General features: G+C 43.9%; 1 long non-coding RNA gene across 1 annotated transcript in view; it reads right to left on the bottom strand.

Moving 5' to 3' along the window:
* The window catches only part of LOC132346002 (uncharacterized), a 43,800-nt gene that overhangs the window by 3,193 nt on the left and 13,844 nt on the right, over nt 1-26,763 (bottom strand). The gene's annotated exons all lie outside the window — the stretch shown is intronic.

Genomic DNA, 26,763 nt, shown 5'->3' with positions numbered 1-26,763 from the left:
CCATTAATTCAGGAGCACTCTAGAGTAAATTTGTATTCATTCTATAGAATAGCATCCACACACTTGAAAGTTCATTAGTAAAACTAAAGGCAAATAATACATGTAGACAAATATCTGTAACATGTGATAAGCCAAAGGTTATTCATTGGAGGGACCGATGCTTAGGCTGAAGCTCCAATACTTTGGCCACCTGATGTGAAGAAATGACTCATTGGAAAAGACCCTGATGCTGAGAAGGATGGAAGGCAGGAGGAGAAGGGGGCACAGAGGATGAGATGGTTGGATGGCATCACCAACTCAATGAACATGAGTTTGAGCAAGCTCCAGGATATGGTGAAGGACAGGGAAGCCTTGCATGCTGCGGTCCATGGGGTCATAAAGAGTCGAACCAGATTGAGTGACTGAACAACAAAATGCCTTAATATGTAAAGAGTTCTTACAAATTAATAAGAAAAAGACCAACAAACCAATAGGATTTAAAAAATGGATAGCAAGGGACATTTGCAATGGTGTTCATAGAAAAAAAACATTATAACTACCTTAATGTTTCTCATAATGAAAATATTTTTATATATGAAATATCATTCTTCTTAACCTGTTACAGTTGCAAAGACTAAAATGTTTGAAACTTATAGAGTGGAAAGGATATGTGGGAAAGGAAAGTGGAAAAGAAAGTGGGAAAATGCCAATTTCATTCATCACTGGGAAAATGTAAATGGAACAAATTATGCGGAGGACAATTTGACTACATCTATCAAAATTTAAAATATATTCTTGCTTGCACAGAATCCCACTTGTAGAAATTTATGCTGCATATAAAATCACACTTGTTCACAAAGAATGCAGAATGAACCGGATTTGATAAGTGGCAGTTAGAATGCAACTTGGTTTTTCTCACCGTGTCCTGTACCTTATCCTTTCATGCATGGAAAGTCTCCATCATGTCAAAGCACACACCAGAGTATTTACCAGAACTCTGAATAATCTTCAGGATGAACCACATAAAGAGGAACTAGAGAAAGGGGCGGGATTTCACCTGGCCAGCAGCGCTGTGCCCTCTGGGCTGGATGGTTTATTTGAGTTTCCCAGAAATCCCACCCTTGGGAACTTTGCTAACAATTTCCTAGATACCGGAGGCCTCCTCCTGTGTTGCTATTATTCAGTTGCTAAGGCTTCCCTGTCCTTCACTGTCTCCTTGAGTTTGCTCAAACTCATGTCCATTGAGTCAGTTATGCCAGCCAACCATCTCATCCTCTGTGACCCCCTTCTCCTCCTGCCCTCAGTCTTTCCCAGCATCAGGGTCTTTTCCAGTGAGCTGGCTCTTCACATCAGGTGGCCAAAATATTGAAGCTTCAGCATCAGTTCATCTTCCTCCTGTGTGTTCCCTTTAATCTCTGCCTTAGGCCCTGGACAGTCAGTCCCCTTGTTTGTTCTTTCTGAAACCCCGCTGGGAAAAGTCTCTTCCAAATAGCCCTTGTCTCTCTCTCTCCCTCTCTCTCTCTCCTACTGGTCTTATTTCTTCCTTTCTATTACTATTTTATTTTCTTTATATTTTTTTGGCTGCACCTCATGGTATGTGGGATCTTAACTCCCTGTCCAGGAATTGAACCTGTGCCCTGCAGTAGAAGCACAGCATCAAAACCACTGGACTGCCAGGAATATCACCTGCTGATCCTTTTTAGATGTGCAGAACCCAGGTTCTTCTAGCCTTTGTTGGAGGAAGCATCCTTGTTCCCAGCAAAATGCTCTCTCTTCCACCTCAGCCCAGCCCGGCCGTTCCTCACTGATTTTAGGGTCCTGAGCTCAGGCCCCAGAATCTGATGCCATGCTCTCTGAGAGTCTTCGCTGAACCTTTCTCACTGGACTTAATCCAACCTACCTTTTGGAAGGAGGTGGGGAGTAGACTGAAGTCAGCTTGACCACACTCTCAAAAAGAGTTCTCCCTCCCCAGCCTTACCCCTTTCTGCCCTCTGAAGACCCACGTCAGGGGATGGTCCATGCTGGCTGTACATCTCAGCAGGACCTGCTTAGGTGGGTTAGGGCCTCATTTAGGATTGGGAAGGGAGATATTTACTACTGACTGTGTTGTTTCTAGGGATTTGGAGACTCAACTGAGGCTAAGCCTAAGAGGCTCAGTCTAAGGCTGAGAAACAGAGCCTAAAAGAGCCTCCATTTACCATCCTGTTATATGTACATACCTGGAAAAGGCAATGGCACCCCACTCCAGTACTCTTGCCTGGAAAATTCCATGGATGGAGGAGCCTGGTGGGCTGCAGTCCATGGGGTCGCTAAGAGTCAGACACGTCTGAGCGACTTCACTTTCACTTTTCACTTTCATGCATTGGAGAGGGAAATGGCAACCCATTCCAATGTTCTTGCCTGGAGAATCCCAGGGGCGGCGGAGCCTGGTGGTGGGCTGCAGTCTGTGGGGTCGCACAGAGTTGGACACGACTGAGGCGACTTAGCAGTAGCAGCATATGTACATACCACATACATCATTTACAGCACTGTTTAAAATAGGAAAACATAACCTAAATGTCTGATAAGTAAATCATGAAACAATCATATGATAATCTGCATATGTCATTATAGGAAAAAGTCTACGCAATATACTATTAAGCTAAAAAAGAAGTACAGTGCAGAACACGGTATCCTCCATGAGTGGTCTTTAAAGGACATTTTGTCACATACACAGTTGCGTCTGCATAGAAGTTTTGGAGAGGGGGTTGGTGAGAAGACCTACTATTCACTGTGTAACATTTTATGTGTGTTAAATTTTTACAAGGATGTATTAGCTTTGTAATTTTAAAACCTATTATTAACAGAAAAAAAATAAAGACCACCATCGATCCTTTTTAGAAAGCACTGGTTTTATTTACAAAAACAATACACTTTCATTCAAACAATTGTCAATTAAAAAAAGATGTACAACTTGAGAGTTGTGAGTTAAGTTTTAATTAGGGCAAAATGAGGACTGCAGAGCAGGATAGCTCTGAGAGACTGCTCCAAAGTGGCAGTGGGGCAAGGTCAAGGTTTTGGTGAAGGGGGAGTTCAATACCATGAAGCACTCATTTTACAAAAGGTTTTTTGTTAGTCACGAGGATCTGATGTCACCAGGAAGGGATTTAGTGCTTCTCTAGATATTGGGCTTCCCTGGTGGTTCAGACAGTAGAGAATCTGCCTGCAATGCGGGAGATCTGGGTTCAATCCCTGGGTTGGGAAGATCCCCTGGAGAAGGGAAAGGCTACCCACTCCAGTATTCTGGCCTGGAGAATTCCATGGACTTATATAGTCCATGGGGTCTCAAAGAGTCGGACACAACTGACTTTCACTTTCACTCACAGATATGAGTTGCAAGGATTGAGATCATAAAATCTGTTCCTAAAAACATCCAGCTATCTAAAGACCTGTCCCACCAGATTCCCTGGAGCACAGAGGGCCTAACTCCACCGTGAACTCCCCTCAGGGCTTGTTGAAGGTCAACAGCTGTAGCAGCATGGGGTTCAATCTCAGTAGATCAGATTAGATCAGATCAGTCACTCAGTCGTGTCCGGCTCTTTGTGACCCCATGAATCGCAGCACGCCAGGCCTCCGTGTCCATCACCAGCTCCCGGAGTTCACTCAGACTCACGTCCATCGAGTCAGTAATGCCATCCAGCCATCTCATCCTCTGTCGTCCCCTTCTCCTCTTGCCCCCAATCCCTCCCAGCATCAGAGTCTTTTCCAATGAGTCAACTCTTCACATGAGGTGGCCAAAGTACTGGAGTTTCAGCTTTAGCATCATTCCTTCCAAAGAAATCCCAGGGCTGATCTCCTTCAGAATGGACTGGTTGGATCTCCTTGCAGTTCAAGGCACTCTCAAGAGTCTTCTCCAACACCACAGTTCAAAAGCATCAATTCTTCGGCGCTCAGCCTTCTTCACAGTCCAACTCTCACATCCATACATGACCACAGGAAAAACCATAGCCTTGACTAGACGAACCTTTGTGGGCAAAGTAATGTCTCTACTTTTGAATATGCTATCTAGGTTGGTCATAACTTTCCTTCCAAGGAGTAAGCATCTTTTAATCTCATGGCTGCAATCACCATCTGTAGTGATTTTGGAGCCCAGAAAAATAAAGTCTGACACTGTTTCCACTGTTTTCCCATCTATTTCCCATGAAGTGATGGGACCGGATGCCATGATTTTCGTTTTCTGAATGTTGAGCTTTAAGCCAACTTTTTCACTCTCCACTTTCACTTTCATCAAGAGGCTTTTGAGTTCCTCTTCACTTTCTGCCATAAGGGTGGTGTCATCTGCATATCTGAGATTATTGATATTTCTCCCGGCAATCTTGATTCCAGTTTGTGTTTCTTCCAGTCCAGCGTTTCTCATGATGTACTCTGCATATAAGTTAAATAAACAGGGTGACAATATACAGCCTTGACAAACTCCTTTTCCTATTTGGAACCAGTCTGTTGTTCCATGTCCAGTTCTAACTGTTGCTTCCTGACCTGCATACAAATTTCTCAAGAGGCAGATCAGGTGGTCTGGTATTCCCATCTCTTTCAGAATTTTCCACAGTTTATTGTGATCCACACAGTCAAAGGCTTTGGCATAGTCAATAAAGCAGAAATAGATGTTTTTCTGGAACTCTCTTGCTTTTTCTATGATCTAGCAGATGTTGGCAATTTGATCTCTGGTTCCTCTGCCTTTTCTAAAACCAGCTTGAACATCAGGAAGTTCACAGTTCACATATTGCTGAAGCCTGGCTTGGAGAATTTTAGCATTACTTTACTAGCGTGTGAGATGAGTGCAATTGTGCGGTAGTTTGAGCATTCTTTGGCATTGCCTTTCTTTGGGATTGGAATGAAAACTGACCTTTTCCAGTCCTGTGGCCACTACTGAGTTTTCCAAATTTGCTGGCATATTGAGTGCAGCACTTTCACAGCATCATCTTTCAGGATTTGGAATAGCTCAATTGGAATTCCATCACCTCCACTAGCTTTGTTCCTAGTGATACTTTCTAAGGCCCACTGACTTCACATTCCAGGATGTCTGGCTCTACTGCCTCTCAGTAGAGGCAGATGGCAAATGCCTTTGTTATTCAGTCGTTGGCAAGGTTCTTGAGTTAGTGAGTGAGTGAGTGAAGTCGCTCAGTTGTGTCCGACTCTTTGCAACCCTATGGACTGTAGGCTACCAGGCTCCTCTGTCCATGGGATTTTCCAGGCAAGAGTACTGGAGTGGGTTTCCATTTCCTTCTCCATGGCAAGGTTCTTGGTAAGTGCCAATTTGTAGTTGACACAATATAGAAATACATCAAGAAAAAAAAAGAAGGAATCTACAGAAACTATCTAGAAAGAAAAAATGAAAAACATATACCCCATAAATTAAAAAAAAAAAAATCATCTCCCACCCTCTCTCTGTCCTGAGCAAAGTTACCACTGAATTGTTAAATTAAAAAAAAAAAAAAAAAGTCAAGTGTACATCTTCTTCTAGGTGTTTCTCTATGACTTTATAACGTGTATAATCTTTTACACCAAAAATGGAATTCCACTCTGCAGAATGCTCTTAAGCCTGAATTTTGTTTTCACTTTAAAGTAAACCTTGGACCACCTTCCAAGCCAGTGAACAGAGACTCACCCCACTCTCCCCAGCCTTTGAAACAATACAGCTTTGTGTGTCCCCAGCATGCACACAGCTACCTGACTTGAGACCGCTGCTCTTTTTGCCACCGTGGTAAGGACTTCCACAGGTCTTGCACTGTAACAGCATCCCCAGCCGTTAGATCCCTTAGGTAGGGTGGCTGGGACTACGGTGTTGACAGACATAGTCAAAATTCCACATAGCTACCCTCCCTCCTGAATATTCAACCCTGAATATTCACTGGAAGGACTGGTGCTAAAACTGAAGCTCCGATACTGTGGCCCACCTGATGTGAAGAACTGACTCATTGGAAAAGACCCTGATGCTGGGAAAGACTGAAGGCAGGAGGAGAAGGGGGCAACAGAGGATGAGATGGTTGGCTGGCATCATCGACTCAATGGACATGAGTTTGAGCAAACCTTTGGGAGATAGTGAAAGACAAAGAAGCCTGGTTTGCTGTGTAGTTCACGGGGTCGCAAAGAGTCAGACACAACTTAGTGGCTGAACAACTCTCCCTCCAGGCCTCCCACTACACCACACCCCACCATGACAACTGTCTGTGAGCAGCCTTATTAATACAGTTATAAACCATACTGAGAGACTCAAGACCCGGAGACTGGGACCCATGGACCTCATCAGAGCTTGGTCAGACCATGCAGGCCATCCCTACAGTTGGCAGAAGAAAATAGGAGAATGAAAAGGACTGTTGTATTTACCTTATACAACCATATAATGAGTGGCTGAGTGCACACACACAGTTGATTTACAGTATCGGGTTAGTTTCAGATGCACAGCAAAGTGATTCCTTTATACATATACATATGTCTATTTCTTTCAGATTCTTTTCCCATGTAAGTTGTAACAGAGTATTGAGTTCCCCAGACTATACAGGAGGTCCTTGTTGTTATCTATTTTGTATATAGTAGTGTGCATACGTTAATCCCAAATTCCTAATTTATCCCTCCCCGCTGCCCACAGGTTTGTTTACTAAGTCTGTGAGTCTGTTTCTGTTTTGTAACTAAGTTAATTTGTATTATTTTCTTTTATTCCACATGTGAGCAACATCACGTGACACTTGTCTTTCTCTAGCTTACTTAATATGATAATCTCTAGGGCCATCAGTATTGATGCAATCAGAAACCTGATTTAATTACAAAAGAAATAGTGTCTCATGGAAGATTCATATCAACCAAACACAGAGATGGATGTGAAAACCAGATTGTCAGTGCATTCATTTATAAGGAGAGAGAGTCATCAGGTCGACTAGAAATTCAAGTCATTCTCATCAGACATTCTTTTCCCCTTGGCAAATGGATTCAATGAGGATAGTTGTGTCCATGGAGTTGTAACTCTTTAGGTCTATCACCTGAAACTGGCTTGGATGACGCCAGGATGGGCTCTGCCCAGGTATCGCTGTGACTTCCCATAAAGCGTGGATGGTAAAATGGCCTTCATAGGCCTTCTAAAACGTAATTACCACAGTCCTGATATTGAGAAATCCCACTGTTCTGGGAGACTCTTTTTATGGATTTCCACTCTGGCTTAACATATTTGAATTTCATGTCTCAGCTCTCATAGACAGATTCTGTTCTGACAAGAGAACATGTATAAGGGGCCTCGAGAGCTTACCATGTCCTGTAGTGAGAGGCAGTGTGGAATCCTAGATAAGAACACAGACACCCCAGATGGAATCCCAGTTCGCTTACTACATGACCTTGGGCAAGTTACATAATCTCCCTCTGCTTCAGTTTCCTCTTCTGCAAAATGGAGATAATGATAGTGTCTGCTCATAGGGTTTGTGGTAAGGATAAAATGAGTTGATAAACAAAGTCTGCAGTACCAGGCTCTGATATAAACCTTGCCTCCTATTCCTCACCATAGACAAGTCATGATCTTGTCTCCGCTTCTCCAGGGAGAAAGCAGAAGCTTAGCAAGTTCAGACTGAGTGCTGGAATTGAAACCTGGGTCTCTCTGACTATGAAGGCAGGATTCACTCTGCCACCCACATCCCAGGGGATCCCTCCCACAGACTGAGCGGAACCACTTCTCTTCTCTTGCTTGGTTTGGGGTGGGCTGGGGGGAAAGCCTATTTTCATCACCACAGCTTATCCTTGAGCAAGAAAAGTGATGGTGTCCTCTGCCCACAGTCAGGCCAGAGCTAGCGGGTGGGAATCACAGTTGTGTAACATGTGCAGCTGCTTCGGCAGATGTGTCCACAGCTAAACACGGCAAAGTTTCATTTCCAGAGTTAAGAAAGAACACCTATCCCAAACATCCTCTACGATTTTATCAGTGGTGGAGGGGGGCATGACCAACGGGCAGGATGGGGCACTTCTATGGGCACACTTCATTCTCTTTTGGATGTAATCATTGTGAAAAGTACCACCCTGCCAGATCCCCATCCAGATACTGACTCTAATCACAGGGGTCCCTGGGCCCTCTGGTTTACTGGACATTTGAACATGGCCCATAGAACAGTCACATATGAAAGAGACAATACTAAGAGAAAGAGAGAGCCAATGGCCTTGACATTGAAGGCCACTCTGTAAGAGACTTCCATCCATTCTAAGTGCTTCCTACAAGGGAAGGCAGGGTAGATGGACAGGCCTGGGTTTCAAGCTCTCTGAGTAATTTTCTGATTTCAGTCTAGCCACTCCACCTCTCCAGCTTCAATTTGCTGTGTTTCAAAGTGGAATAATATTCTATCCTGGGGGTTTGTTGTCAGGAAGAGCGAAACGCTGGAAGTATCATTATAGAACTGGTCTTTTGGCTAAGATTAAGTATAGCATGGGGGCTTCCCTGGTGGCTTGGTGGTAAACAATCCACCGGCCAATGCAGGAGATGCAAGAGATACAGGTTCAGTCCCTGGGTTGGGAAGATCCCCTGCGGTAGGAAATGGCAATCCACTCTAGTATTCTTGTCTGAAAATTTTCATAGACAGAGGAGCCTGGTGGGCTACAGCCCACAGGGTCACAAAGAGCCAGAAACGACTGAGCCACTGATCGTGGCTAAGAACCACCATTAGCCTAAGACATAGGACAATCAAAGTCCAGGATGGATGGAAATATTTTTTTAAGAGACCAAGAAAGCAAAACAGTTACATTTCTATATAAGTAAATCAATTGCAAAGGAAAGAGAGAAAAGGAACAAATATTTTTAGTATTAATAGCTATCACAGGCCAGAGATCTGATCAGGTCCTTTCCCTTCATTGAATTTCACATATTCCATGCGATGAGTTTCATTACCTTTGTTTTACAGATAATGAAATGGATCATAGAGGGAGGGTTTATAGGACCATGCAGCTAGCCTTTGGCATGGGGAGGCCCAGAACCAATCTGGATTGAACTGTATTTATTCCAAAAGAATAATTGTTGAAATGTGGAAGGCATCGGGGCCTCACAAAGCCAGGATTTAGGGTGATCCAGATTGGATTTGCTCGATGTCAGGCATTGTTTATTTCTGTTGGATGCTCCAAGGGCCTGTTTATTTATAGTGAATCTGTTTTCCAGATCAGCTGAGAATGTGGAGAAAGCAGAGAAATTGGCCATAAGCCCTGTATATTTTAGGGCTTCCCTGGTAGCTCAGTCAGTAAAGGATCTGCCTGTAATGCAGGAGACCCTGGTTCAGTTCCTGGGTCAGGAAGATCCCCTGGAGAAGGGGTAGGCTATGCACTCCAGTATTCTTGCCTGGTGAATTCCATGGAAAGAGGAACTTGGCAGGCTACAGTCTATGGGGTCTCAAAGAGTACAGTCTATGGGGTCACATAGAGTCAGACACAACTGAGCGACATTGACTCACTTACTCTGTACGTTTTTAATTATCCTTGATGCTGCTACCCTGCAAGACTCTGCGGTCCAGTGGTGCACACTGGCCTCAGACGCCAAGTGAAAGCAAGAAAGTTATTGAGTTTAGGAGACCCCCTGAGCCTGTGGAGTTGACCTCCCTGCTATTAGTACCAGAGGAGGACTGGCAGGAGGGCTCTTGCTAAGCTTCCTGAGATTTTTACATGGTAACTGTGTTTTCTGAACCCCAAACTGGCAACAAGGGAAGCAGAATATAAGAAAGAACACAGCCACTGGTATCAGAAACACAGGGACTGGCATTCCACTCTTCCTTCCTAGCTGTATGACTGTAGCCTCGCTTCTTATCCTCTTCTGACTCTGCTGTCCTCCCTGTAGGATGGGGAGAATACTGGCAGTTGAGACTGCTGGCTGAATGAACTGATGTGAGTGGCTTCAACCTCCCCCATCTGCAGTCTGATGTCAGGAGGTTTTCAACAGGCATAAGCTGTTGTTAGATGAGCTGCTTTTCAGCCAGATTGGCTAAGTTGAAAATGTTTTTGAGTTCTTATTAACTGGGTTCTTTTTAAATTTATTTATTTTTTGGCTGTACTGCACAGCATGTGGAACTTACCCAACCAGGATAGAACCTGTGCCCTCGGCAGTGGAAGCTCAGAGTCTTAACCTCTGGCCACCAGGGAAGTCCCTTAACTGTGTTCTTGACAAGCTGGAGGTTATAGTCACTGCAGAGATGCTGGAGATTATCCCAGAGTTCAAGGACAACTCACAAAACTGAAGCCAGTTTTGAGATGTAGATACAGATATAAATATAGATGGGCTTCCCAGGTGGCGCTAGTGGTAAAGAACCTGCCTGCCAATGTAGGAAATACAAGAGACATGGGTTCCATCCCCGGGTCAGGAAGATCCCCTAAAGGAGGGCATGGCAAGCCACTCCAGTATTCTTGCCTGGAGAATTCCATGGACAGAGGAGCCTGGCGGGCTACAGTCCATGGGGTCGCAAAGAGTCTGATACAACTGAGTACACATGCACTCATAGATCAGTATGTACATATTCTGGAATATATACATTATATAACATATATATTCCACTTCCTTATTAAGCAAATAACACATGGTTGATGATGGTTTCATTGCTAAGTTGTGTCCAACTCTTTTTCGATTCCATGGACTGTAGCCCACCAGATTCCTCTGTCCATGGGATTTCCCAGACAAAAATACTGGAGTGGGTTGCCATTTCCTTCTCCAGGGGATCTTCATGATCCAGAGATCTAACCCGGGTCCACCTGCATTGCGGGCAGATTCTTTACTGACTGAGCCACCAGGGAAGCCCTAAGTAAAACGTAGTTATATATAAACTATGTGAGTAGATAGCTCAGCTTTTCTACCCTGTTTTATTAGATCAACTTGAAGATCACCTTTCCATATCAGTAGCCTCTCTTCTGTGACACAGAACTGCCATATACTATCAACACACCCTCTCTCCACATGGCCCCTTTGAAAGTGTTCAGGTGGAATCTTCCAAGCCTGGCTGGGCCCAAGGGGCACAAATACCCTGAGAAAGCACCCACCCAGCTGCACATCCACCCCTCAGCCTCAGCCCTCCCTCCGGCCGCATCCTGAACCTCCCAGCCGTATTTGGCCAAAGTTAGAGCTGCTCCCTGGGGATCCCTGAGGGAGAAGGAGGCTGCAGGGTGCTGTGAAATCAGGTTCTCAACTACAGAGAGTTTGGAGGGACAGGGTGGGCAGGGTGGGGGCAGGGAGATGGGCTGGTCAGGAAATGCCAGTTTAAAGTTAGCTCTGACCTATTAATCAGCAGCGGGGACAAAGATGCAGGAGGGGCGGGAAGGCCGGACATGTGCTCGCGCCAGATTTATGGGCCCAGAACAAAGGGTGGCCAGCTCGTTTAGAGAGTCTCTTTCCCTTTTCCTCTGGCAAAACGAGGACATTGTTTGAAAAGCCAAAAAGAACAAATATTCTACTGACTGAGGTCATTTCCAGAGATGCAACAGGTCCTGATGGGGACCCATAGGCAGGCAAGAGGGAGGAGGACTAAGCAACACGACTGGGAGTGCTGGGGGATGGGGTGGGGGAGGGGGAACCAGGCCATGAAGCAGAGACCACAGACCCCCTCCCTACGCGCTCGGAGGAGCTGGTCCCCCTGCCTGGTGCCACTGTGAAGGCATCTGACAAGCCCACCCGAAGCCCCTCTAGATAAACCCTGAAGGCTTTGGGAGGCCTTCCATGCAGGCTGGAAATGATCACTTTCTCTGCACTGCGGGATTTTCTGGAGAAGTCTTCTGGAGGGCAGACTGTCTAAAATGCCGCTCATCTCAGCTTCCTTCACACCCAGGAGAGATTCTTATTTCCACACCCTGTCCTGTTTTGTCAGACGGGGAGAGACAAGAGAAGAGAGTAGGAAAGGGAGAAAGGAGACAGTTCTTTTCCTCAAATAGCCAAGCTGCCCTGAGAAGAGAGACTGACTCTGACTCCCTCATTTCTCAGGGTTTGAGGACCAACCGGCTGTGTCTTTACAGCCTCTCCTTCTCCCACCTTTAGTCAGGTGTTGGTTGCCTCCTACCTGGAGCTTCTAGAAGGGTCTCCTTTCTTCCCTTCTCACCCCCTCCCAGATACTGGGAGGAACTTTCCAGACTATATATCTGGCCATCTCTTCCCTGGCTGAAAAGCATTTGCGTGACTCTGTATTTTCTGCAGAAAAGAGGTTCCGAAAGCTCAGCCTGGTGACAGGATCCTTCATGTTATGGCCCCACCTCCCCTTCCAGCTCATCTGCCATCTTTCACCAGCCACCACCATGTCCTTTAGTCTCACAGGATTATTTTCTCTCCTGTGAACACGGCACAGCCTCCTGGAAAAACGCTAGCCATTCTTTCAAACCTAACGCTTTTACCTCTATGAAAGAAATGTTTTCCCTTACGTTGAGCCTTTACACCATGGGCTGGCTGAATTAACCACTTTCTTGTCTGGGGTCCCATACACACGTTCATACTGCTGATAATTATCGTTATTAAATAGCATAGCACTTTTCATAAAGATTATGCTACTTAATTCGTGGGTCACTTGAAGGCATGAACGCTGTTGAATGACTGTTAGAATGAATGAACAATGACTTTCTAGAAAGGGTTACCCCTAGGGTATGTATGTGGAGGCCCATGCAAATATTTTTATGGGTCCTCTGTGCATACAAACAATTTGAGTCACCCCAAATCCCTGACTCAGCATCATTCTGAGAGCCCAATTTTGTGTAATCCTACAAAGGAAATGCTCTCTGACCAGCAGGCAAGATGCTCCTGGAACTGGGGCCTGGTCATGGGTCCTTGGGATGGTTACTTAGGTGCAAGGCCTGGGGCTCCTCTGGGACATCTATCAATGTATGCACCAGGTAGAAGTTTGGAATGCATGCCAAAGGGGAGAGATGGGGACCTTGGCAAAGTGGGTTCAAGGTGAGTCCAGAGCACTCTGGATAGCATTGCTAACTCTGGCTGATCCTGATCACTAAGGCTCTTAGACAGTGTTGGGGATGGCATTCCAAAGTTCAGGGGCCTCCAAGGCCAAGGACCCAGGCAGATTCCCTACTGGCCCAGGTGGTACTGCTCCGAGATATCCCTGTGCTTAGACATTTTGTCACTCAACAAACATTTACTGAGCACGTGCTATCCACTAGGTACTTCATTAGAAGCTGAAGTTACATATTCACTGGTATTTACTACTATGAGTCAGTAAGCAATCTCTCCCAAGGAGAGAATTTAACAGTAACACACCAAGACCTGCAGAATGTGAGAACAGGGGTATCATCTCACCCGTCAGGAAATTGGGCCAGAAGAGGCACTCATATGTTCCCTGAAGGTCCCACCATGACCTCTACATCTGGGTGTGGTTACAAATGCAGCAGAGAGGTTCCTGAAAGAAAGTGAATGGTATCACTTCCAAAAATAAACCAAAATGTGAGGAGAGGACAATGACAGAGAGCCTAATCTGAGGTTCAACAGATGATGGAAATAATGATGAAAACACATTCAAATAACTCCCTACTGTGCTTTCAGGAATTCAGCTGCTAAGCCAGCTTGACCAGCCCCTTGGAGCACAATGATGGCAAGTGAGGTGCCCTGAAACCCTGAGGGGTCCCCAGCGTCCACTTCTCTGAGCCTCAGTCTCCTCATTTGCAGATGGAGGTCATGACTCTCATGTGCTGTTGAAAGACTCAAATGAGACCCGAGGTCATGAACAACCCATGTGCCCTGGAAGCTCCACCCTTGAGATGCTCACTGTTAATTAAGAGGCAGAGAGGTGGTTCTGTGGCTTTCTCACCTCGCCAAACAAAAACACACAAAATTGGTGGGAGTTTCCATAATGTGGCTTTTATTCCACAATGAGATATTCAAGGAAAGAAACAGATCACTCCCCTGACAAACCCTGGAAAGCCCTCAAGTGTGTAACTCCATGCTGTGCTCACTACACACATACACACACTCACACACACATACATTCTTCAGGGAGGGTCACCTGAAGGCATGAACCTCATTGAATGACTGCTTGAATGAATGAGCGATGACCTTTTAGAGAGGGTTACCCCTAGAGTATGCGGTTTGCTGTTCAGTTGCTCAGTCATGTCTGACTCTTTGTGACCCCATGGACTGCAGCACACCAGGCTTCCCTGTCCATCACCATCTCCCGAAGTTTGCTCAAACTCATGTCCATTGAGCCAATGATACCATCCGACCATCTATTCTCTGGCCAGTAGGAAAGAACCTCCTGGAACTGAGGCCTGGTCATGGGTCCTTAGGATAACTTAGGTGCAATGCCTGGGGCTCCTGATCTTTGAAACATTCCTTCTTTCAAGTCTTTGCTCTCAATCTAGGGAAATTTCACCCCACATGGAACATTTGGCAAAGTCTGGAGACATTAGGTTGTCACTCCCTCAGGTTGGAGGAGGACAGCTTGTTACTGGCATCAGAGACCAGGGATGCTGCTAAACACCCTGCAACTCGCAGGACAGCCCCCACGACAAAGAAACAGCCAGCCAAAAATGTCAGTCATGCCGAGGTTAAGGAACAGCCCTGAACCTTTATTTACGCTGTTCTTTCCATTGTAAGTGTTCCTTTTCCCCTTCTCTCCTTCCTTAAATCTTACCTCTGCAGAGAGAGGACAGTTTCCATCACATGCTGCTGGAGGTTTTGAGCCAAAAAAAGTCTTCTGGTAAATTGGCCAGAACTAAGAGAATTGTAAACACTCATACCCTTAGAACAAGCCATTCGCTGTCACTCCCACAAAGTCCTGCGCACGAGGATGTTTATTACAGCGTTGTTTGTGATAAGGAAAGACTAAACACAACGTAATTGATCCCTTCAGGAGAGATCAGCAGCTTTAAATTTTAAATGATAAATTGCTTTCAGTACAAAGCAATCATCTGCAGCCCTTAAAAGGAGTAAGGTCATTTCCACAAAGGCTGATGGAAAAGGTCACTGAGATACATTAAGTAAAATCTCAACATCCAGGACAGCCTTTTTAATATGTCCCTTTTGGTAAATTACTAAAAGGGCACTCAATATATTGATGTATATCTACAGAAAATATCTATAAGTCTGTATTAAAAAATTGTTAATAGTGATTGCCTTTGGGGAGGAGGACTTGATCAGGACAATTAAAGATTTACTTGTTATTTCATTCTGCTTCAGGACTCTTTGGATATTTTCAACTATATGCAGGCTTTTTTTTTTTTTTTTTAGGAAAAACTAGTTCATTTAAAAAATCCTTAGTTGGTTAATCTAACTGAAGGGCATGTATGAATTATTTTACTATTCTTATAACTTTTCTGTTGGTTTGAATTTTTTTTCAAAATAAAAACTTACTAAAAACTTCTAGAAAAGAACAAGTTGGAGAATGTCTTCATCATGTTGGAGTAAAGATTTCTTAAATACTGCACACACAAAACACTAACCCTAAAAGAAAAAATGGCATACTTCTTTTTATTAAAATGAGAACTTCTTTTATTAAAAACGGTCATGAAGAGAAAAAGGGCAAGCCACAGACTGAGAAGAGATTTGCAGGAAATACAGCCCACAAAGGACTGGTATCCTTCATATATAAAGAACTCCCCCAAATTGATAAGAAAAAAACAGCCAACATTTTTTTTTAAATGAGCAAAAGACTTATACAGACACTACACAGAAAGGATATTTAAATGGTTAACGATCATATGAAAAGAAGCTCAAAATCATTAGAAAAGTGCAAAATTAGACTATGATGAAATAGCACTCCTCCCCCACCAGAGATGATGAAATTTAAAAGACTGGCAGTATCAAGCAAGGATGAGGGGTAACTGGATTTCTCATACGTCACTGGTGGGAGAATAAAGTGGAACAACCGCTTTGAAAGTTCTTTGGCAGTATCTACAAAAGTGGAACATTCCAAACTTACCTCTATAAATCCAACGTGATCTACACAAAATTTCCTAGATAAGCCTTCTGATCCGTATCATGTGTTTACTACTCTTTAAATTCTGCCCTGAGTTCTCAGACTTCCTTTGCTTCTTTTACCTAATATTCACTGAATACCTCCTCAATAAGGCATTTGGGAATCTTATCACCGGCAATGAGGAGAAGACCTATTTTATGGATCCTATTTTATATGCCCTGTAGGAGCTCATGGACCAGATGGAGGTGGAGACAGACAGACATTACAGAAGACAGACACCACTTTAGACTAGCCTTCTGTTCCTAACAAAATTCCAAGTTCAGATCTCTGCCTCATACTTGTTTCATCTTCCATAGTGCCTGAATTCACGTGACCCATGGTAGGAACTAGGAAAATAAAAACCTGCTGAATTCACCTAGTTGATATGTATCCACGGACAGCAAGAAAGACTGGGGCTAGGTAAAAGAAACAGATTTTGGTTGTCAACAGCTTTAAGAATAGGCTTTGCTGCTGCTGCTGCTACTAAGTCGCTTCAGTCATGTCCGACTTTGTGCAACCCAATAAACGGCAGCTCACCAGGCTCCGCCGTCCCTGGGATTCTCCAGGCAAGAACACTGGAGTGGGTTGCCATTTCCTTCTCCAAAGCATGAAAGTGAAAAGTGAAAGTGAAGTCGCTCAGTCGTGTCCAACTCTTCGCGACCCCATGGACTGCAGCCTACCAGGCTCCTCCATCCATGGGATTTTCCAGGCAAGAGTACTGGAGTGGGTTGATATTTAAAATCTAGCCCCGGAGTTCCCTGGTGGTCCAGTGGTTAAAAATCCGCCTGCCAGTGCAGGGGATATGGCTTCAATCCCTGGTCTGGGAAGATTGAGAGCAACTAAGCCCATGTGCCATAACTACTGAGCTCAAGTGCTGTAACTACTGAAGCCCAGGTGGCAAGAGCCCTGCTCCACGAGAGAAGCCACCAAAATGAGAAGCTCGTGCACTGAAATTAGGAGTGACCCCGCAACTGAAGAAGGCATGTGCACAGCAACAATGACCCAGCACAGCCAAAAATGAATAAATAGATTAATTTTTTAAATACTAAAATAAAATAAAACCTATCCTGATGCTGGCCAATTTTATATTAATTCATCCTCAGAATTATTCCCAGAATAATCCTGTGACATAGTAATAGGTATCATTATACCCATTTTGCAGATGAGAAAGTTGAGGTCAAGATAGATTAGTCCCTAAAATCACATGGCCAAGAACTAGTAGGGCTAAGAGCCAAACACCTGCCCCCTTATTTTAAACTTTCCACTACATCACATTCATCGGAAGCATCCCTATACAACTTAGAAGATGTGTAAATTTACATTTCTCTCTGGTTTTGGTCCCTTGTACAAGCTTCTCTTTTCCCTGAAACTTAGGTGGACACTCTTTTTTTCTCTCCTCTAATCTTTCCTTCTCTAGCCAACTCCTCCTTCAAGTCTCTACTTACTTTTAGTCTTTCCAGAAGGCCTTTCCTGATCCCCTGGACCAAATGTTGATGCCATGGCCATGAGTGACCAAACCACACTGTACATCAGTAATTTTACTACCCTATGTTGTCACTGGGCTTCTGTGGTGGCTCAGGTGGTAAAGAATCCACCTGCAATGCGGGAGACCTGGGTGCTATCCCTGGATTGTGAAGATCTCCTGGAGAAGGGCATAGCAACCCACTCCAATATTCTTGCCTGGAGAATCCCCATGGACAGAGGAGCCTGGTGGGCTACAGTCCATGGGGCTGCAGAGTCGGACAAGACTGAACCACTAAGCACACACATGTTGTCATTAATGGTTTATAGTTGTCTTCTCTAGGCTGTGAGCTGCCATCTTTTCTGTTTAGCACTGAATTCCCAATGCCTCGCACACAGTAGGGGTTCATTATATATTGTTTTTATTTATTTTTGGTTGCACTGGGTCTTTGTTGCTGTGCGGGCTTTCTCTGCTTGCAGCAAGCAGGGGCCACTCTTCACTGCTGCACGGGGGCCACGTACTTCTCACTGTGGCGGCTTCTCTTGTGCAGCACGGACTCTAGGCACACAGGCTTCAGTAGTTGTGTGCACAGGCTCAGCTGCCCCACGGCATTAGGAATCTTCCCAAACTAGGCATCAGATCGAACCCATGTCCCCTGCGTGGCAGGTGGATTCTTGACAACTGGACCACCAGGGAAGTCCCCAGATTGCTTCTTTAACCCTGTCCAGTACCACGTTAGCCTGGTGCTAATAACACAGGACTTAGCAAGGCCTGGACTTGACCTGTCCTAGGAAGTCAGCTCTGCCTAAACCCATCTGCATTCCCAGCTGTAGGAAATCAGCTCCTATGGGCTTCATATGGTTTCATGAATATTTCTGTGGCTACAAGGTGATGCATGGTGATGAAAGTAAAACTCATGAATGACAACCACATGACCCCTAACATTCTGCTGGTATGCTTTTCATAATAATCAGGGGTTCAGAACTATTCTGAGTATTGCCAGCTCTGCCATTCTGCCATTATCAACTGGTGTCCAGTTGCTCTTGGAAAGCCCAAATTTTAGATGGTGCTATAGCTTTGGAAAAAAAAAAAAATTCTCTGGGAAAAATGAGTAGAATTAAAATATTGTTATCCCATTTTTAAAAATCTGCCTTGTGCGTAATTAAGGACACTAGGAGCCATCTGGCCTCATCCTGTACAGCGTCACTGGAATTCTTGCCTAAAAGCCCCTAATCATGGGAGATCTCACTACCTTTGAGGAGCACATTCCACATTTGACAGTTCTCATTATAAGAAACTTGTTTACTATGTTTAGCTGAAGCCTGCCATGCTGCAACTTTTCTCCCATTAGACTGGTTCTGTCTTCTGCATACATGGAGTAAATGTCTAATCCTCTTCCATATGACAGCCATTAAAAATATTCAAGGATGGAAGAAATAAATAGAATTGGCTACATAAAAATTGAAAACTTCAGTAAGCAAAAAAAAAAAAAATCAACCAAAACAAACAGGCCACCATAAAGTAGTTTAATTGGCACATTCAAGGGAAACACGTGTGTGCAACATGTATGAAAGACAAAGTATTATCATATCTACCAAGAACTCATACAAATTTATTCCCCAAAATAAGCAAAAGATATTAATTGGCAATCCATAAAGTAAGAAATGTAAGGGGACTAAATCTATGAAAGAATATTCAAATTTGCAAAAGTAACCTAAGGAATGTAAATAAAAACAAGATCAGACTTCCCTGGTGGTCCAGGGATCAAGAATCTGACTGCCAATGCACGGGACATGGGCTGGGAGGATCTCACATGCCTCAGGGCAACTAAGCCGGCCAGCCACAAGTACTGAGCCTGCACATTCTAGACCCTGTACTCTGCAACGAGAGAAGCCACTGCAATGAAAAAACCACGCACCACAACTAGAGAAAACCCACATGCTCCAATAAAGATCTAGCACAGCCAAAGTTAATTAATTAATTATTTTTTTAAAATGCAAGATCATCATGGAGTATAAATTGGTTCAGTCTTTCTGGAAGACAGTTTAATGGCATCAAAACGTTAAGTGTGCAAATATTATGACCCAAAAGTTTCGCTTCTAGGAATTTATTCTAAGAAGATAACTAGCCAAGTGGATAATAAGTCAAGAATATTGATCAAAATGTGTGCTTGTAACAGCAAAAATATGTAACAACTAAAATCCTATCAATAAGAAGTTGGTTATATAAATTTTTATGGTAGATACATACAATGAAATTCTAAACAGCGATTAAATATGATGACCTAGCTGACATGATACATGTGTATTATGTAGTGTTCAGGGAGAAAAAATTAATTTTATATCTTTCATATAAAACTGTATATATACTGTATGTGTACAGATTTGCAAGCTGCTGTCTAGAAGCAAGTTCATCAAGATGCTAATGGCATTTCTTGGATGATACAATTCAGGGTGATTTCCCTTTCTTCTTTACTCTTGTTGGTTGTGTTCTTTTTTTTTTCTTTTTTGCATTGAGAATATATGATTGTATATTTAAATAAATAAAGGTAGGCCTTCCTAACTCTCTTCTTTTCTATGCTAAGCTTTCCCAACTCTTTCAAAATTTCTTCATATGAAATGAACTAAAATCCCTTGCCATCCTGGCTTCCATTTTCAAAAGTCCCTAACCAGAGGTGACCTAGATCCCTAGAAGGTCCAGGAACCAGAATGGAATACAGTGCTATGAATATGGTCTCTCCTGCCCAGAGTAGAATCACACCCACCTCCAAATGCCATGCGGCAAACGTGAGATAAGCTTTGACTACCACACCTCACTGCCAATGTACAATTGATGTGCTAATAACAGCAAAAATATTTAACAACTGAAGTCCTATCTGGTCTCTTTCACACATTTTGCAAAGTCACTGAGTCCCCACTACCTATTAATACTGTTGCTTACTTGAGCCCAGATGAGGGACTTGACAGGGCTTCCAACATGGCTCAGAGGTAAAGAATCCTCCTACCAATGCAGGAGACACAGGTTCAGTCCCTGGGTCAAGAAGATCCACTGGAGAAGGGCATGCAAGCCACTCCAGTATTCTTGCCTGGAGACATCCATGAACAGAGGAGCCTGGTGGGCTGCAATCCATGGGATGGCAAAGAGTCGGACACAACTGTGAGAGTGAGCATGCGCACACGTGGGACTTGAGATCTATCTCTATTGACATTTCATCAGCCTAGACTAAGCGCATTATTTTAGCCTGTAGAAAGCTTTTTTGGGCCCAAGTGAACCAAAGAGCATCTTTGCTATCCCACTGCACAATTAACAACTTTGAAAGACATAGTCATTTTCTCCCAAAATTATCCCAGTTCCTCCTTGTAGGACAAATGTAGGTAGATTCCTCTAGCTCCTTCCTCCGTGCTCTGGGAAATGAAATGGTCTACCTCGCAAGTGAAAAGCATGTATTTTCTTTAGTCCATTATTGGCAAGGATGTAAGTTGATTTAGATTTTCTGGAAGGCAGATGAAGGATGTTTATGTAAAATTAAATGTGGATAATCTTTGACACCAAAATTACACTTCTGTAAAAGTTTCTTTATACTGCCTCAGGGATGACTTCCTAGAAGTGTGTTAAATGTATGTGTATATATATGTGTGTATATATATATATATATATATATTCATCTTTAATCACAGCAGGATTTAAAACGCTGAAAAATTGGAGACAAATAAATCTTAAAGCAATGAGGAATCGGGTATCAGTATGTGATGTGCTCAGTCATTTCAATCATGTCCAACTCTTTGCAACCCCATGGACTGTAGCCCACCAGGCTCCTCTGTCCACTGGATTTTCCAGGATACTGGAGTGCATTGCCAGCTCTCCTCCAGGGGATCTTCCTGACCCAAGGATTGAACCCAGGTCTCCTAAATCTCCTGCATTGCAGGTTAATTCCCTACTGTGAGCCACTGGGAAGCCCATAAACATATGATAGACTATGAAACTGATTGCAGTGTAGACATTAACAATAAAGATGTAGCGCCTTAAGTATTATCATATAATTATGATATTAACATATGTGTTATTAATATGCTGTACAATATAATATTAAAAACATACTAAGTGGGAAAAGTATGATTAGTTCAATTTCTTTTTAAGAAATAAAAAATATATAGGAAGAGAGAAGTGTTTGGAAGGATGTGTTCTAAAGTTGCAAGAAGGTTATCTCTAAATAATAAATGTACATGTGACTTTCCATCTTTTCTATTGTGTCTTTTTTTTTTAATAATGAGCATGTGTTGTTTTTTAATATTATTGAAAATAAATAATATTCTTTTGGAAATTCTTAAAATATATACTTATCTGCTTCTTTTTGGATAAAGTTTTATACTTGAAGTCCAATTTAATATTACATCCTATATTAAATTTTTCTATAAAGGGCCAGATAGTAAATATCTTAGGCTTTACTGGCCAGACAGTCTCTGTTACAGCTACTTAACTCTGCGATTATAGAACAAAAGCAGCTATAGACATTATGTAAACAAATGAGTTTGACCATGTTCTATTAAAACTTAATTTACAAAAACAGGCGGGGTAGGGGGAGCTGAGTCTGGTTCATGGGCAATAGCTTGTTCTACACCAGCATCAACAGTGCATTTTTATCTTCCCACTTGATGTTTGCAATCTGTTGCATTATACCATGTATAAGTTAGTTTTTGCTGCATAACAAATCATTCCAAAACTTAGCAGCTTAAAACAGCAACCATCTATTTGCTTATGAATCTAAGGGTCAAAAGTTTGAGCCGAGACCAACTGGGACGACTCATCTCAGCTCCATCTGGGATCAGCTAGGCCCACTCCTTTTTCTGAGGTCCACTAGCCGTCAACAGCTTCACACATGTCTGGCTGGCTGTAGGTCAGGAGAGGTGATGGGAGTAACTAGACCACGTGTCTCTCATCATCCAGCAGGTGGCCTAGGCTTATTCATATCATGGTAGTCACAGTGTAACAAAGAACAGTAAGAAAGGCTCTCCCCATCTGAAGAATTTCTCCAGCTTCGGTCTGCATCACATTTGTTAGTATCTCACTGACCAAACAAGCACATGGTCAAGTCCAGATTCCAGGGTTAGAGATCCCACCTCCTGATGAGAGAAATTGCAGCCACATGCAAAGGGATATGTATTTAGGGTGGAGGATAATTTGTGACCATTTTTCACCATCTGACAAACATCCTCAAAAATCTCACCTCCCATCCTGTCTCCTTCCAGAAGCTCTTTCACTTCTCCTTGGGCAGAGCCATCACTGTATCTTTCAGCCAAGAAGCCCCATCTCAATGCATCTTTTCCAGACACAGGATGATAATTCTTCTCACCTGTAGTCAATTGCTACTCATCCTGGAAAAGTGAGTTGAGCAGCTATTTATAATTTTGCTCAAAATATTTCTCCACACTCTGTTTTCCCTCTTCCAAATTTGTGCTTGAATCATTAGCCTGTATCACTTCCCATTCACTGCATCTTCCCTGCTTTCCATGTGTTCATATGTTTAGGCCTTTGAAAAAATGATTATAAAACTGGGACAGTTCCCATGGTGACACATTGGTCTCTTTGATCCTCTTTACTCTCACATGGTGAGTGAACCACCCAGACAGCTGAAGTTCATTATAATCCTTTCTGTGAAGGATCACGCCTTCTTCATTCAGTCTCCTTCCCCCAAAAGCATATACAGCGCTGCTGGCAGCCTTTAAAAGAAAAACCTTTTAAATCTTGCTCAACAATCATCATTGAGGGAGACTTTGAGTGACAGCTGAGATATAGAGGAAGGAGTACCAGATATGGAGTCAGAAGTCCAACTGGGTTCAGAGCCAGCCTCCACCACTGTTGGTGTGATCTGGGACAAGGAGTTTTCATTTTTCTCATGAAAGCATCTAGCATAATACAGAGAAGAGTCCTCAATAAATGTTTGATCATTGTGTTTGCTCACTGTTGTGTGCAAAGCACTATGGGAAGGGGCCACCAAGGGTCCAGAGGTCAGTAAGACCCAGCCTGCCAGCAGGGAGCTCACGATAAGGTGGTACGTGATAGCTCACCGCTCAAAGTTTCTATTTTTTTAATTCTCAATAAAAGGATGTTGAGGAAGAAAACACTTTTAAACTTCTGTCACCTTCTGAGCTTAATAAGGAGAAAATGCACAATAACAATAATGACCTTCAGACTCACTTCATCATCCTGGGCATCCCATCTTCAGTCCCAAGTCCTGAACTGTTTCCTATGGAAGAACCCCCTCTGGTGTCAGCCCACCCCTGGTGCGGCTTCCAGCAGCCCATCCTTGTGAGATGAAATCTCAGAAAAACCTTGGAAAGCTCAGTTCATCCAGGGCACTAGATAATGAAGTGATGGAGCCACAAATGACAACTGATTAGGCAGGAGAACCTCCAGATAGAGAAGAATAAGAGGGAAGACCAAAGGCAGCTATCTTTTTACAAGAAATAAAAGCTATTTCATTTTGGTTTATATAACTGGGTTGTTTATTTTCACTCTTAAAAAATGGCAAGAGAAAATCGAAAATAATGAGTCAGTTTAAATTAGAGCTATTTGCAAATCCAATCTGTTCTTTGGGTGACCGTGAGAAAAGTACTTTAAACTCTCTGAAACCTAGACCATTCATCTATAAAATGAGGATAATTATCCTTATAATCTCTGATAACATGTCCACATCAAATAGAGAGCACTTTGAAAATAAACAAGTGACAAATATATTTTACACTATTCACTGGTACCCCCAAAGTGGTCTTTAGGAGAGCAGGGAGGGAGAGGTGGGAGAGAGAGAGAAAAAATGTGCACCTAAGATGTGCCAGGCACTTTCAATCAACAGCTTTATCTATCTTTATTTTTACAGATCAGGAACCTGAGGCTCAGAGAAGTTAGGCAACTGAGCCAAGATCACAGAGCTATTAAGTGGCAGATGACGCTGACTCCAAAACTAATACTCCTCCTAAGCCAGTCCAAATCATGCTAACCACAGCCACAAACTATGACAGAGTGCGGCCTTGATACGCCCCTCGAAATGTTTCTCCTGCAGTGACTTTTGGGTTAGCGCTTGGTGGGGGGTCCCCAGGGAAGGTGATCTGGCCTTGGCTGGTGGCAAAGTCTGGCAGGCACCCTGGGGAGCTGTGTTGGGGCTGGCCTCATGCACAGTCTGCCACAATGAGCAGGAAGAGGGTGTAGCTCTGGCTCTAATGGAGTTCGCAGATGCTGGAGACATGTTGTAAACACCAATGGGTGTGGGTGACTAGGAGGGTGGAGAAGCAGGCAGGGGCTGCTCCAGCAGCTCAGAGCGGGTAGAAATATGGGCGAGAGGTGATGAAGGAAACTCTGTCCACTGGGGCTTGTTTGGGAACAGAGAGAGGCCTGGGGACACTCCCTGAACAAGAGGCAAGGGGCTATGGAGGCAAGAGGGGCCCTAATGCCAGAGAGAGAAGTGCCGGGAAAAATGACACAGAAACCTAGGAAGTGCCGGCCTCGTCCCCTGGCAAGTGCTGACCCAGCGGCTCCTAGTACAAGCCTCCGTAGCGAGGGTCTGACTCTAAGAGTTGGTCCCCAGTCACCAAATAATGGGGCTTCCTAGGTGGCTCAGTGGTAAAGAACCCGCCTCCCAATGCAGGAGATTCAGGTTCGATCCCTGGGTCAGGAAGATCTCCTGGAGGAGGAAATGGCAATCCACTCCAGTATTCTTGCCTGGAAAATCCCACGGACAGAGGAGCCTGGTGGGCTGGAGTCCACAGGGTCGCAAAAGACTTAGACACGGCTTAGCAACTGAATAACAACAACAACAACAAATAATAGCACAATTGACATTAACTAACTTGAAACTTGACTCATTGGAAAAGACTCTGATGCTGGGAGGGGTTGGGGGCAGGAGGAAAAGGGGACGACAGAGGATGAGATGGCTGGATGGCATCATTGACTTGATGGACGTGAGTTTGAGTGAACTCCGGGAGTTGGTGATGGACAGGGAGGCCTGGTGTACTGCGATTCATGGGGTCGCAAAGAGTTGGACACGACTGAGCGACTGAACTGAACTGAACTGAACTTGAAACTTGACTCCCCCACTCACTAGCTGGTGCCTTGGCAAATCACTAACTTTAAACTCTACTTTTTCAATCGCAAAATGGGTAGAATAATTAGTACCTTCCACATAAAGTCATTTTGAGGATTAAATGATACAATGCATGTGAAAAAAAAGAAAAAGAAACACTTGGCATAGTGCTTAGCTCAAGTTAAGCCCATAATAAAGGGTGGCTGCTAATGGTACTATTAAGTGCCTCTTACGTGCCCGGGCACCAGGTTTGTCATTGTGCAGGAACTTGCAGGAAACAGATGACAGACTCATTTGGGACACTTAAAATACATTTTATCCAAGGGACTATTTGTTGACGTCTGGGTGAGAGTAAGGGGAAGAGTAATAGATCTTGAGACACCCAGGAACTAACGACATTTGTGACTTATCCTCTGTCCCTCAGCCTCAGCTGAAAGCCAGAGCCCAAGGACATCAGCCACCAACCACGACAGCTGGAGTTAGAGTGTGATGAGAGGGATGCAGCCATTGGCCAAGAACCAAGCAAAAGCAGGAGGAGTGATTAGGAGGCCCTCTCTCTCTCCCCGAGTGCCCCTCAGTCTTCTGTCACTGCCTCCCCTTGGCTAAACGCCAAGAAGAAGGTGGAAAGCAAGGAATGCCATTCAGGTCCACCTCCCAGGCACCAGTGAAGCAGGGCAGAGGCTGGTGAAGCACAAATCCGAGCACAGGGAGCCAACAGAACAACAGCCCAGACTCCCAAATTCATTTATTCGTCTCATTAAACCCTAAGAACATCGGGGTCATTATCTTTCTTTTTCAGATGAGAGAATTTGACTCAGGAAGGTGCAGCAACTCATTCAGAAACCCAGCTTGAAAACTGGTGGAGCCCCCACTGGAATCCGAATTCATCTCCTCAGTGTGGCCTCCATGGACTCCATCATGCCAATCACTAATAGAACAGATTTGAAAGCCCCTCCTTATCCAGAAGGATTGAGTGGGAGGGTATTCCCACATAAAACCAAAAGGTTGCATAGAATTTTAAATGAGTGTGGGTTAAGGAATGGTGGTACAAACAAGCAGAATAAGAAAAGTGGATGCTGTGTGCCCACGTGGGCTAGGAGTTCATCGTCCTTCAAGAGACATGTCCTTGAGCGCCATCAGCACTTCCTGCGGGACCGGAAGTGGCACGTCAGCTGGTAGACACAGCCTTTAAGTACACGGCATTTCCAAGGGCCACAGCTCTTCCAAGTACATTCTGTGCATTTACACATTTTAATAGTAGATTTAATGCACTTAGCCCATCATTGTCTCATGTAATCAGACATGAGTACGGCTCTTGAAACACTGACAGG

Source organism: Bos taurus, chromosome 8 (genome assembly GCF_002263795.3).
Source record: "Bos taurus isolate L1 Dominette 01449 registration number 42190680 breed Hereford chromosome 8, ARS-UCD2.0, whole genome shotgun sequence".
In the NCBI taxonomy this organism is placed as follows: Eukaryota; Metazoa; Chordata; class Mammalia; order Artiodactyla; family Bovidae; genus Bos; species Bos taurus.
This window is presented reverse-complemented; position numbering and strand designations above follow the sequence as displayed.